The sequence below is a fragment of the Toxorhynchites rutilus genome, chromosome 1, assembly GCF_029784135.1.
Source record: "Toxorhynchites rutilus septentrionalis strain SRP chromosome 1, ASM2978413v1, whole genome shotgun sequence".
Lineage (NCBI taxonomy): Eukaryota > Metazoa > Arthropoda > Insecta > Diptera > Culicidae > Toxorhynchites > Toxorhynchites rutilus.
Window position 1 is genome coordinate 34,406,815 of NC_073744.1, and position 12,246 is coordinate 34,419,060.

Genomic DNA, 12,246 nt, shown 5'->3' on the forward strand with positions numbered 1-12,246 from the left:
TGAATTCGCAAATTGTTGCATTCATTCACTAGTTTAATCAATAATTTAATCAATACATACAAAAGGTAGCTCTACGCAGCAGAGATATCGTACCCAATGAGGAACATCCGAGGTGCGATTATTGCTAATTGAAAAAACACGAATGATTACTAAGCCAACGGCAGTCCTACGTCAACCTTGCGATTATATCATAGGTATAACCCATCCATTGTTTTTTTTACATTTTTCGGTAGAAAAACATCTTAAAAATATACTCAAAAAAATCAGACCGAAATTTTAAATATTTTCAAAATTATAGCTAGTATAAGAGAGCGCGCCCGTGGTCGAGTGGTTAGCGTCTCACATTATCATGCCGGGTGTTCGGGTTCGATTCCCGTTCTGGCCGGGGGATTTTTCGTCAGAGAAATTTCCTTCGACTCGCACTGTGGTCACGCGTATTCCGAAGGGCATGCTCCCCCTCGGAATACATTCAAGGCATGTTATTTGGCTTAAGAAATCTCAACTTAGTATTAATAAATGCCACTAGTTAATACATACGTTGAGACGGCCAAAGTTCCACAGGGAACGTTAACGCCATTCAAGAAGAAGAAGAGAGCGCGCCGTAGTGTATGAAAGCGTGTGACAAAACTTTAATCGCGTTTTTCTCAAAACCATGTTTTCGAAATTTCGGGAAAGCATTGACTAAAAACTATTCAACCGATTTGGCTAAAATAGAGCGAAAATAACTGATGAACGAACCATGTTTGGCAGCGAATACGTTCATTGAGACCTAATAACAAGAGAGAGGAAGATTTTTATGGAAATTATGGTGATGCTATTGCTCGAAACGAAGCGTCTGGGAGGAAAATTAATTTTGATGTTTCGTTTCCGGAAACGTTGTACATTGGTCAGACTTATTCATTGAATTTATTAGTTACAAAGAATTTTACTTACGAAGTAAATATCTTGAATTCAGTTGAATTCGGAAATTATAAAGAGCGTTGCGCTTTAACATTCTGTCAAATATATACCGGGAATTTGTAATATTAAATATTCTCGTTGACCATTTTTCAAATTTTTTTCTGTGACATTCACGTCAAACAACACGATTTGTTTTTTTCGAGGAGTAAGATAGGAAGAACACATGAGTCAGTGCTCGCATTTTTTTTTATCCCATTTATTTATTTCAGGCTCATTAGCATTTTAGCTGTAAACAGAGCCGAATTTTAATCGTGTACATGTCACATGGTTATCATATCTATAATTATAGCACATTACATTACACAGTTGCCATTCGCCAGTATTCCTTCTATACCATTTGCATATGGTACATTTACACAGTAGCCATTTAGGCGTAAGAGTATTCTGTATTGTATTTTTCTTCCATTATCCAGTTAGACCACCGGACAGCGGAGAAAGTTGATTGATCATTGTTGAGCTATTTATAGAACAGCAGCCCGATGTGTCTTGCAGAGCAGAGCAGTTGTATGGATGAATCGATCTAATTTCGACCGTGGATCGATCTCCATCGCTGATGATTGTTGCGTGGACGTAGCTATTCTGTAACAACACAAAGATGGTCAATGAGGGTCCTGAGTTTTGAACTCACGATCGATCGCTTACTAAGCGAATGCGCAGCCAATGTGGCTACGGAGACGCTCGCATTGATGCCATCGAATGTTGACCACGGGAGTTTGTTGGGAAACTAACACTAACAGAGAGGAATATGACTGGAATGATTGTGAAAGATTTTCAATACGATGCTTTCAACATTAACTGAACATTTGTTGAATCACTTCGTACGCCGCTTCAAAGTGTCAATTTCGGAGAAGAGGAATTTTCAAAAATAGAAAATTCGTAGATAGACAATAGATTAAACTTGACAGACACGACATGAAACAATGTGCTCTATACAACGGTAACATTTGAGATTTGAACTTGTGCTCACAAGATAATGAAACAAGAAATGTTTTCAAAAACGATGTTCATCCCTATCCGTTGTAGGGAAAATCATAACAGCGCAACGGCCAATTCATACATCGAACCCGTGGTTAATCATTCTGAGCTTCCCCGTTAAATTTCGAAAACGAACCAAGCACGGATATTGTTCCGTTTTCTAACATTCTCCTCATCCAAGCACCCCCAAAATGAACAGCCCAACAAGCGTCCCGAAAATGTAATGTTACCTCGTTAATAGATTCTTTCCCGGCATTCGCCAGCCAGGCCGACCGGCGCGGCGTAACCGCACAGCCCCAATTTAAACAAAAATATATTTCTGTATATGTGAGCAGCAACCGAAACAGATGGGTGGTAGGACTCGATCCGCCGCCGCCGTTGGTGCCGGGAGTAGACACAAGGATAGAAAGCAACAACTCGGTCCTAACTCAACTGAAACGCAGTTATTCTTGTTTACAGGTTATCCCTTTTTCGGCACCTGCTGGTGATGATTGTTGTTTTGTCTAGTGTCGGCGTTGCGGTCGGTTGGTGGGGAAGGTTCCTTCAGTGTTCAGTGTGCTACCGGATGGGGATGGGAAGCGACTCGATTGGATAGTTGATTTTTCTGTTTACTAGTGTTAGACTAAAAAAATCGGAGCCTTTTTAGGTCGGTAACCAATTTTCAAAACTCCAACGCCTCTGGGAGATTATTCTTAGATTAAAATTAACAATTTTCGAACTTCTCATAATATTATAACAGAGCGGTCATAGTTGATTAAAGAGAAAACTGAACGGAGCACAACGAGATGACCACAGACCGGATGGTTCATTTAGAGCAAAAAAACATCATAGAACGAAAACGGATCAGGATCATTTCATAATACACTGCATTTCACAACTATAGAACCACTCATTTTGACGTAGAACTACGTCTTTCAGGAAGAGTACCAAATCAGAAAACAGGTCACATTTTTATGAAATAAAGTTAACGTTAATAACTATTTTCACTGTGAACGAATTCTCATGATTTGCATACAAATCGAATCGGAAATTCTCTAGAATTTGTTTGGTATGCTTGATCTGTTAAACAAGATGACCAGTTCAGAATCTGAAGCCCTTATTCATCGAACCATGCCAGGACTTTCCGGATGTCATGAATTGATGTCAAATTACCCAATTATTACATTGTTTTTGATGTGAAAACAGCAGTCAATCGAAGTACTTCGTTCAAAACCCTACCAAGAACTTATGAGGAGTGATCGTACGAATAGTAGAAGCAGCATACAAGCAGTATGAGTGATTTGAAGAGCTTCAACGAGCAGTATCCTCTGCGTAGAACGAGATATACACTACAACATGGCGCAACTTGGTCAAAACCACCCCAAATGGGTTATTTGAACTGATTGAGAACTAAAGATGAGTGGCCCACAGGTTCTCACTTGGGTTGATATCAACACTTTGTAGTGACCATTCAAGGGGTTTTCTTTTGCGTGAACGGGAATAGGCTTTGGCCGTCTAAGCAGTATGCTTCGGATCGTTGTCCTGCCTTTTCGTAGGCCAGTTTTTCGTCGATTCGTTGTCCTTAAGGGGGTATTCTAGTGTAGAGACACGAATTTCGGACGTTTTTTCGAGCTCCGTAAAAATAAAACAAAAAATATTTTTATTATCTATTGAAACTCTAACAACTTAGAATCCAAAAAGTAGTCAATTGGTGAACATAATAGGTGCATAGGACATTTCTGGCCTCATCTGAATATGCCCCCACATCCTTGTTTTCCCCCTTGGTACCGCAGAGGTAGCCATTTGTGGTTTCCAACGACCTTGTTCAATATTGAAAAAAAAATTATTCAAGTAATTGATGCATTTTCAAATAATATTAAAACAATATTTCAATTCATGATAAACAATATTGTATTCGGAAATATTTTGTCACAAGTTTATTCATCCAAACATATCTGCAGCGCAGCATTACGAACTTTCTGAGGTGCAGAATATCAGTCATCTCGAAGTGTTTATCTTCAGCCCATTCGATTACCCGAGCCAGTTCTTGAGCGACTTGGTGGGTTCGGGACAATGCTGGACCTGGAGGTACAATGTCCCCCAAACTCGAATCTTCGTCTCCATGCTCATCATTTCCTTCTTCCTCTATGCCGTCACAGCCTTTGTCAGCCTTATTCAGTACTATAGCGATAATTTTAGCGTCTGAGTATTCATTAACGCAAAATTCTTCCTCGGGGTATTCCATTGTTTCAACTGTGTCGATGTCCATCTGGGTATTGAACAATATACGCAACGTCGTCTTCGTGCATCAGCTTCGTTCCAACTTTATGCTATAGGCTCCATATAGGCTGGAATTTTTCCAACATCGTTGAATCACTGTTTCGAAGACATCCATCCATGCTTCATGCAGCCAAAAAAAAGCGTCTTTAAGGTCGATTTTCTTAATCCGTTGCTTAAAGTCAGACTCATTGGCAACTTAGAGATGCAGTTTGTCTCGGTACCTCGTTTTGGTAATTTGAAGAAACTGTTGGTCCATGGGCTGCAGAGGTCACATTTTGCGGTAGAAACTTTACCTCTATCAAGCCGTCATTCGAAAGAAGCTCATGTTGGAAATGATGGGCCGTACAATTGTCAAGAAGGAGAGCGGCCTTTGATTCGATTCCCATTCTACTGGAAAATTTTCAAAAAAAAGTTTGGTACGAAAAACTCGTGAAACCACTTCTGAAATATGGTGTGAGTCATCCATGCATTGTTTGATGTAGCATATTCAACAGGAATTTGAACGTTTTTAAAAGTCCTTGGGTTCTTAGCTTTTCCAATAATAAACATCGGCAATTTGTGGGTACCCGTAGCATTTGCACATAGCATAAAGGTAACTCCAGCTTTTGCCATCTTTAGCCCCAGAGCAGTAGACTCTTCAGTGTACATCAAAGTTTACCTGAAGAAAGCTTTATAAAAAAGGGCCGATTCATCGACATTATACACTTGTTCAGCAGTAAATCTTCGCTCTTGCACGTTAGATAAAAAAATATCATACTCTTTCATACTCTTTGATAAAAGTTCTGGCTCTTGCAATATTATTTCTGGCTTTTACATATATTTTTTTTTATTTCATTCATATTAAACGGGAGGGGAGAGGGTGGTGTGTGTTGAAAAAATTGAAATATTCGCGACATTTTCGATTGATCCCAACATATTTACAAGTAAAATGTTCAAAAAAAAAAAAAAAAAAAACCTTCGTTTTTGGCACTGTTCGATTTTGGCAACACAAAATATACGGGCGTGTTGCCAAAATCGAACGGGGTCTGTAGTTAAGAGCTGATGAAGTGAGAGGGTTAACAAAAAGTTGTGCCATGGCGCACACGATTCCAGCCCTTCTGGTTACCTAAAACGAAAAAATCGAACAGATTCTGAATCAGTAAAGATGCCGCTATCGGATGAACCTCGGACAAGTCAAAAACATCATTTTTGACAAAATGGCTTGAAAAACAAAAAGTGGTTTAAAACGTTTTCTTACGCATCCCAATTTTTTAAAAATAGTGAAATTAAAAAAAAATATCATTTTTTTAGAGGTTCATGCGATAGAGAGATGCCTGCAGATTGTATCCATATAAATTCGACATGAATCGGTTCAGTAGGGCTTGAGATATCGTGTACGCCAGTTTGAAAAAAAACTAGTTTCGAGGAAAACACGTTTGATGTTCATTGTTTTGGCTGTACCAGGGTAGATACCGCATCACTAAAATAGCTCTAACTCGGTAAATAAAAGGATTTTCGATATGACCTTTCTAGCGTATATTCTTGAATGCCTAAAATACAGAAATATGAAGGAAAAAAATATGTTTTTCAAATTTCTAGACTAGAATCCTGCCTTAAGGATGTCAATGTAAACATTTGCTGTCATGATTTCGTGAATTCGCACCAGATTTCCCACACCAGCCCAGGGAAAAGTATCCCCCACATCATTACATTGCCTCCTTCGCGCTTGACTGTAGTCTGCAGATGACTTTCCTGCAATCCTTCATCGCCCTTCCGCCACACTCTTCCAAGCCGCTTCTTGTAGAAAAGTTCAAATTTCGAATGGTCAGTCCAAAGTTTTTTTTTACGTAGGACTACGTCTTACATTAAGGGTGCCAAATCAGAAAACAGGTCACGTTTTTATGAAATAAAGTTAACGCTAATAACTATTTTTGCTGTGAATGGATTTTAACGATTTGCACACTAATCAAATCGGAATTTTTCAAAGATTTGTTTGATATACATTACAATCCCATAGTCTGCATATGGTTTAAATTGATGAAAATTGGAAGCATTCCCATTTCCCCATACATTTGTTCTGTTCATTTGTGTGCTTTCCCGAACAGAGCTGTCAATAACGGGCAACTTATGCAACCGCTAGAGTAGAAACAGCGAGGGAGGATAGCGAAAAGACAATATTCGTGTGTGTTGCTTGTTTTCGTTGCGCGAAACATAGAACTTGTTCATTTCCTGTACATGTGAATAACACACCTTCGATACTTTTAGTTGCCATTAGTAATCCCCGATTTTTGGAATTATTCGTTCATCAGCTAATCGAATAGTTTTCAGCAGTTTGTTTTTCGATACGATTAATCGACTCGAATAATCGATTAATCGATTAATCGCAACACTGAGAGAAATAATCCGTTAGACTAATATTTCTCATTTGCTAGAAAGCCATATGGAATCAAAAAAAAAGTTCATTCCGCCTGAAAATCAATTACGCTCCCCTAAAGTCGTTGACGACATTGAGCTTCGTTTATGAACTTAAGGGAGCGTCAAAGATAATGATTGATTTTCAGCATAAAACTGCAGCGGCCGTACGTTTTTTTCTCTCTGCGTTTGGATCGATTAATCGACGTAAATTATTCGTTCGCTTCGATTATTGGTTGTGCAGTATTCGTTCGATCAAAAATCGATTTCTGTAGGAAGTCTTCGATTAATCGATTAATCGAACGATTATCGGAGATCACTAGTTACCATTCGTATTTGCTCTCGTGCACATCGGCTCTGTTCTGATGCAACAAGCTCCGAGCTTTGTTGACGGTGTTGACCGAGAGTCGTGTAACGATTTTTCATAAACGGTCATTCTCACGATGTTCCATTTTTATCGCTACCACTGTGTGCATCGGTAAGATGCGTGTTTGATGCTTGTTGAATGGCGATGCACGGAAGATGCCTCCCGTTAAATACTCAGTGTAATGCGTGCATTGATATAAAGAAATAAATTGTGACACATGATCAATTAGTGTATTGTTCTCGCAATGGCAGGGAATAATCGATGCTTCTCGAAATTATTCTACAAAACCACGCAAGCCTTTAAACTTTTTCAGGATCCCCGGAACTTTTTACTAGCTTGGAGACGATCTGGCGTAGTGGTAACATCCATGCCTCTCACGCTAAAGGTCACGAGTTCAATTCTCACTCTCGACATTCTTCCAAAAATGGAAGTAAAAAGTGACGAACCAGCCAAATGAGTTGAAAATCACTATAATACAGATAATAAAAACCCTTTTTACTCAAGAGTTATTTATGAAATTTCGACATACTCGCAAATGATATCCGAAAAGATAAATTTAAAAAAAAAGATTGCGTAGTCCTACGTCCTAAGCAGTCGTTTCTCGGATACAACCTCTTGATATTTTTTTTTTCAAACGTCTTTGGGTTTGTCAACATGTTTCCGCGCAAATTTCAACCGTTTCAGTTTATTTTTCTTGCTGATAAACGGACGTTTTTTTGTGAATCGGCTCATTCTCAGCTAGTCTCCGGAGTACGTCAACCGTCAACGATACCGACAACAAGAGGTTTTCTTATATGACTTTGACTGATACTTTTGGAGATTTCTTCACATCCCGGATGATTCGTTGATCCTCCCGGTTCTCGGGTTTCCGACGACGGCCTTTTCCGGATCTGTCGGCAAGCTAAGCTTTGTGCTTATGCACAAATTCACGGACTGCTTCCGGCTTATTTCGAATTTCTCTGCAATCTTCCGCTGTGAAATCAGCTGTCAATGACCATGAACAACAAGATTTCGGACTGACATGCTGATTTTCTTTCTACCCATTTTGATTTTGTTCAACAACAATCGACTTTTATGCGCCAACGTAAACAACACTTTGTTTATATCGCGTCAACTGAATCACTGAAAGGTTGTACATAATATCGCGCAGCCCTAGCTGTCATTACATGAGGGAACGATGGGTTACTCAAAGGTCTTGAGTGATTTTAATATTATATTTTGGGGGTGGGCTTTTATTTTTGTCAACGAATATTTGTACACTTTTAAAGAAGTAAACAAAATCTAACAAAAATTGCAAAACTTGTTAATAACATGAAAGAGTGACAGCTTGTATACAATTCCATGAAATTACTGTAGTAGTTTTTGATGAAATAGTGCAGAAATTGAGAAAAGTTTTTGAATATGCAAGGTGGGCTCTTTCACGCTTATCACTGTATGTTTTTTCGGCTGTATGTCCTCGGCATTAACCAAAGGTCTTTTTTATTAGTGTTATGAAGAAGGTGTCATAAATGACTAAATCGAACCTGCAACAATACCAGTATACGTTGCTTCGTCATTTTCATCAATGAAAAATTCTGGATTCGCCAGAATCCTCCTTTTAACAGTAGCAACAACCTTCGAATATCGAGCTGTTCCCGAGCGACCTGTAGATACCTTTACAGAACGCAAATTAATTCTCGAACTCTTTCCATGGTCCATCGGGAAGCTCTAACGGCGTCGGAATCACGTACTTATTATCGAAAACGAGTCACAGGTATTACAGCGCAGAGAAGATTAAATTCCAACCGAGCAATGCAACGGACAATGCAATGGTCACACTGGCCAGGGGCGAATTCCCCGCCGCTGTGAAAGTTATTTGCTGTGTTCGTCCACTTTCCCGCCCCCTCTTCTTCGCTCGATTCAAACGAAACCCACTCGAGGTTGAAATAATGATGCAAAGTACTTGTTAAAGTTATTCGTCTCAACTTTACAGCCCCCGGGTAAGGACAAATGTTGGTTAAAGACAATGCCGCCGGAAAGCGGAAAGGATTCTTGGTTTCTATGGGCTTCCGGGGGGCCACTCTCTCCGCAAGCAAGCAGCGCTCGGAATCCGCATATTGTGAACTAGTAAGCATGAATAATTCATACGGAGAGTAATTTCATCAACTCGCAGAGCAATGGAGGAAAATGAATATGATGTAATATGCAAAACAAGTTTTCCGTGAGTTATTGTTGGAAGTAAATTGCATCGTGACGGGAAATGTTGTCGATGGGTGAAGTGTTCGTGGACGACGAAGACAAACTTTTGCGGGAAAGTGAAGACCGAGGCTGGGATCGTGAAATCGGATGGAATAGATATGAATATTTTTTATTTGTTGTGGACTCGAATTTAATGAGTGGATTCCCTCTCACAAAGGGAACGGCTTAATTGCATATAAATTTTCGAGAGCTGATTCTGATTCTGATGTTTGTGTTGTGCCCCATTCGGATGCCATGATTTAACTGTTCCTTGTATTGTTGGCATAATTCACGAGTTATGTTTCTCCGTCGATTCGCTGCCCTAATGACTGTGAACTTGAGTGGGCATCGGAACAGATAATTTCCCAATCGGCGCTTGTCCCCGCTGCCAAGAACGCACAGAGCGAGTCGCCTTGGCGAGTATGAATATTTATGAAGATTTGTTTCTCTTAATTTTATTGCCCTTTTCCTAAGCCTATTATCACTGACCCAGATTGTTGCACTCCGATTATCGATTGAATGTTTCTTCCACTCGCACATTTTGGTGTCGGGGGAGAATTATGTTTATAAATAACGATTGCGTTATCAACGGAGTAGATCCACGGTCAAACGAATCCACCTGCTGTCGAGAGGGGGACTACCTTGTGCAATCCAGCGTGCCGAACTTTCACTGGAGGCTCTGACCTCGGCCAAAAGCAGACTTCCACCCTCGTCTCGTATTCCGGACACTCTTTATCGTGCAACCATCGAGCGCGGCCGACGAAGAAAAGGACGACGGTAGGACTTTGATGCACATACGGAGCGCTCGGAAGTCAGCCAGTCAGTCAACCAGAGTGCCGTATTATAAGGTGAAATTTTCTCCGGATACGTTTTTATTGGTACGTGGCGAGTGGCTGGGGGAAAATCCGGTGAGTTACTCCGCTAGAAGCTGCAATATCCGGACAAAGCTGTGCGGTCCCCTGCAGACGCGTGTCCTTACCCTAGATTCGAGAATTACTACCGCTCGAATTATCCTCTGCTCACGAGAGGATGGCTGGTGGCGAATAATTTATGGGATTATGGATTTTTTGAATGGTTCGGTGGAACGCTGAGAATTTTAAAAGCTTTCAAGCGGTGGTTTTAGTGCGGCTTTGGTACACTTTGATATCGCTGTCGATTGAAGTTCTGATAATGCGTTTTCCTACCTTCAGTGCTTTGTGACGTTAGAATGATGTTTCGAGCACCTCGTGATGATGGCTGTCTGGGAATTTTGTTGGAACGATGATTCGTGACAATGTTCAATGCTAAAATTTGCTTGCTCGAATCAGTCACTCACTCGGATGGCGATGTCGAAAGGGAACGATAAACCTTTGTCTTATCGTGGATACCGGACGAAACTAAGCGGTGATTCATACAGAATTACAATCCAGCTGTTTGCTGCTCGCTTTGGAGCTACAGTTCTTAAGGCCTTGGGGATGGGGGTGGTATTCATGTTTACAGCGCACTATCGACATAATCCACCATGTCTGCGTTTGAAAGCGGTGGGTAATCTGTTGAATGCCCGCGATGATAATCCGGCAAGTCATCACCTTGATTCGGGTTTGATGTTTATTATTTAGTAAAAAAAATCAAATTGAGCGTAATTCATTTTCCACATAGAGTCAAATGTATTTCATCGAAATTCAGGGTCAAACCGGAACCCGGAGCGTATATTTATGTGCGTCTCGCAGCGCAGCCCCCTCGGAATTGATGATTTCCGCTCGATTCTCGATTCAGTTCTTCCACTAACCAAATTATGTTCCGACTCAAACAAACACCGGGAGGTTCCAGCGAAGGCAGGAATTTTCGCCCCAGCAGGAGCCGGCTCCGGGTGTAAAGTTTATCCTCAGCCGGAATCGTACACTATTTTTGCTTCGATTTATATGAGTTGTTTCCATCTGTTCCACTTTCGAAAAGGGGCCCAACCCATTTCGTTGGTGGCGAATCCCCCGTGCTGGGAAATCGTCCTGGCAAAAGTTTGCATTTTTTTTTTCTCATTCCCAGAACTATTTCAACGGGCAATTTTGAGCGCACACGTTGGTAGATGCTGTTTTAGCAGTTGGCTGTGAGAGCTGTTGCTTGTTTTTCCTTCCTCTTGCAGAACTTTTATTGTTGGAAGCAGTTTCTGTTGCTGTTGTCGAAGGGTCGACGTTATATGCTCTCTCCGTGATAAACATAATTTAGTTCGGGAATTCTCGATGGCAGGTGGGTGGTCCTTGGATCACCGATTCGGTACTGAAAACTGATATCATCAGCTGTCGTACAAATGGAATGTTGATTCAAGCGTGTATATCAAGTTGAAAAGTTTTTCGGGACGGTTTCAGACGGTTTTGACCAGTGAGCTCCTGGGCGTTCATGTTTGTGGGAGTGATGGTCAGTTGTCTACAGTAGACAAAAAAATAATAATAGAGGAACAGAGTGTGAAGTCGAAGTTATTAGGTAATTTTGGAAATACTATAACTTTGTGAAGAATAAACGCATGAAAATGGAATATTTTACTCCTGTGAACGTTTCTAATTGATACGTTAAGCCGCTTCCCTAAGCCGATCGATCAAAGTTTGGAGTAAATTAGAGGAACACTTCAACTGTACCAAAACTACAAAATGCTATGCGTACCTTCGGAATGAACGATTCGTAACTTTCCTTTTCATGCATTTGTAGGTATGATGATTGCAAGCAGTGATGAAACTCACACATGTACAGAGATGCCAACCTTCCCGGTTTTTCAGGATTTCCCAGACTTTTTGGCACACTCCCTGATATCCTGACGATCACTCGATTTGGCCTGATTTTACTGGAATGATCCTGATTCTTTCTGTTTTTTTGTGCTTTTTTTAAATGAAAATTAATCGTATTAAATACAGTGGATTCCCTGCCAACATTTTTCAAATTTAGAACTATTATAATAGCATACATAAAATAAATATTCGGTCCGCACTTGTATAATGTTTACTTTTTGTAGATTATCTTCGAAACAGGATCGAAGCGATTCACGTTATCGCAGGTACATTGTGAGCGTTTATTTAATCTTGAAGGTGGCGTGAGAGAAAGATACTTGA

At 40.4% G+C, this 12,246-nt stretch overlaps 1 pseudogene; it reads left to right on the forward strand.

Moving 5' to 3' along the window:
* Positions 1-67: 67 nt before the first annotated feature.
* Positions 68-139, forward strand: LOC129763803 (U4 spliceosomal RNA; annotated as a pseudogene).
* Positions 140-12,246: the final 12,107 nt, after the last annotated feature.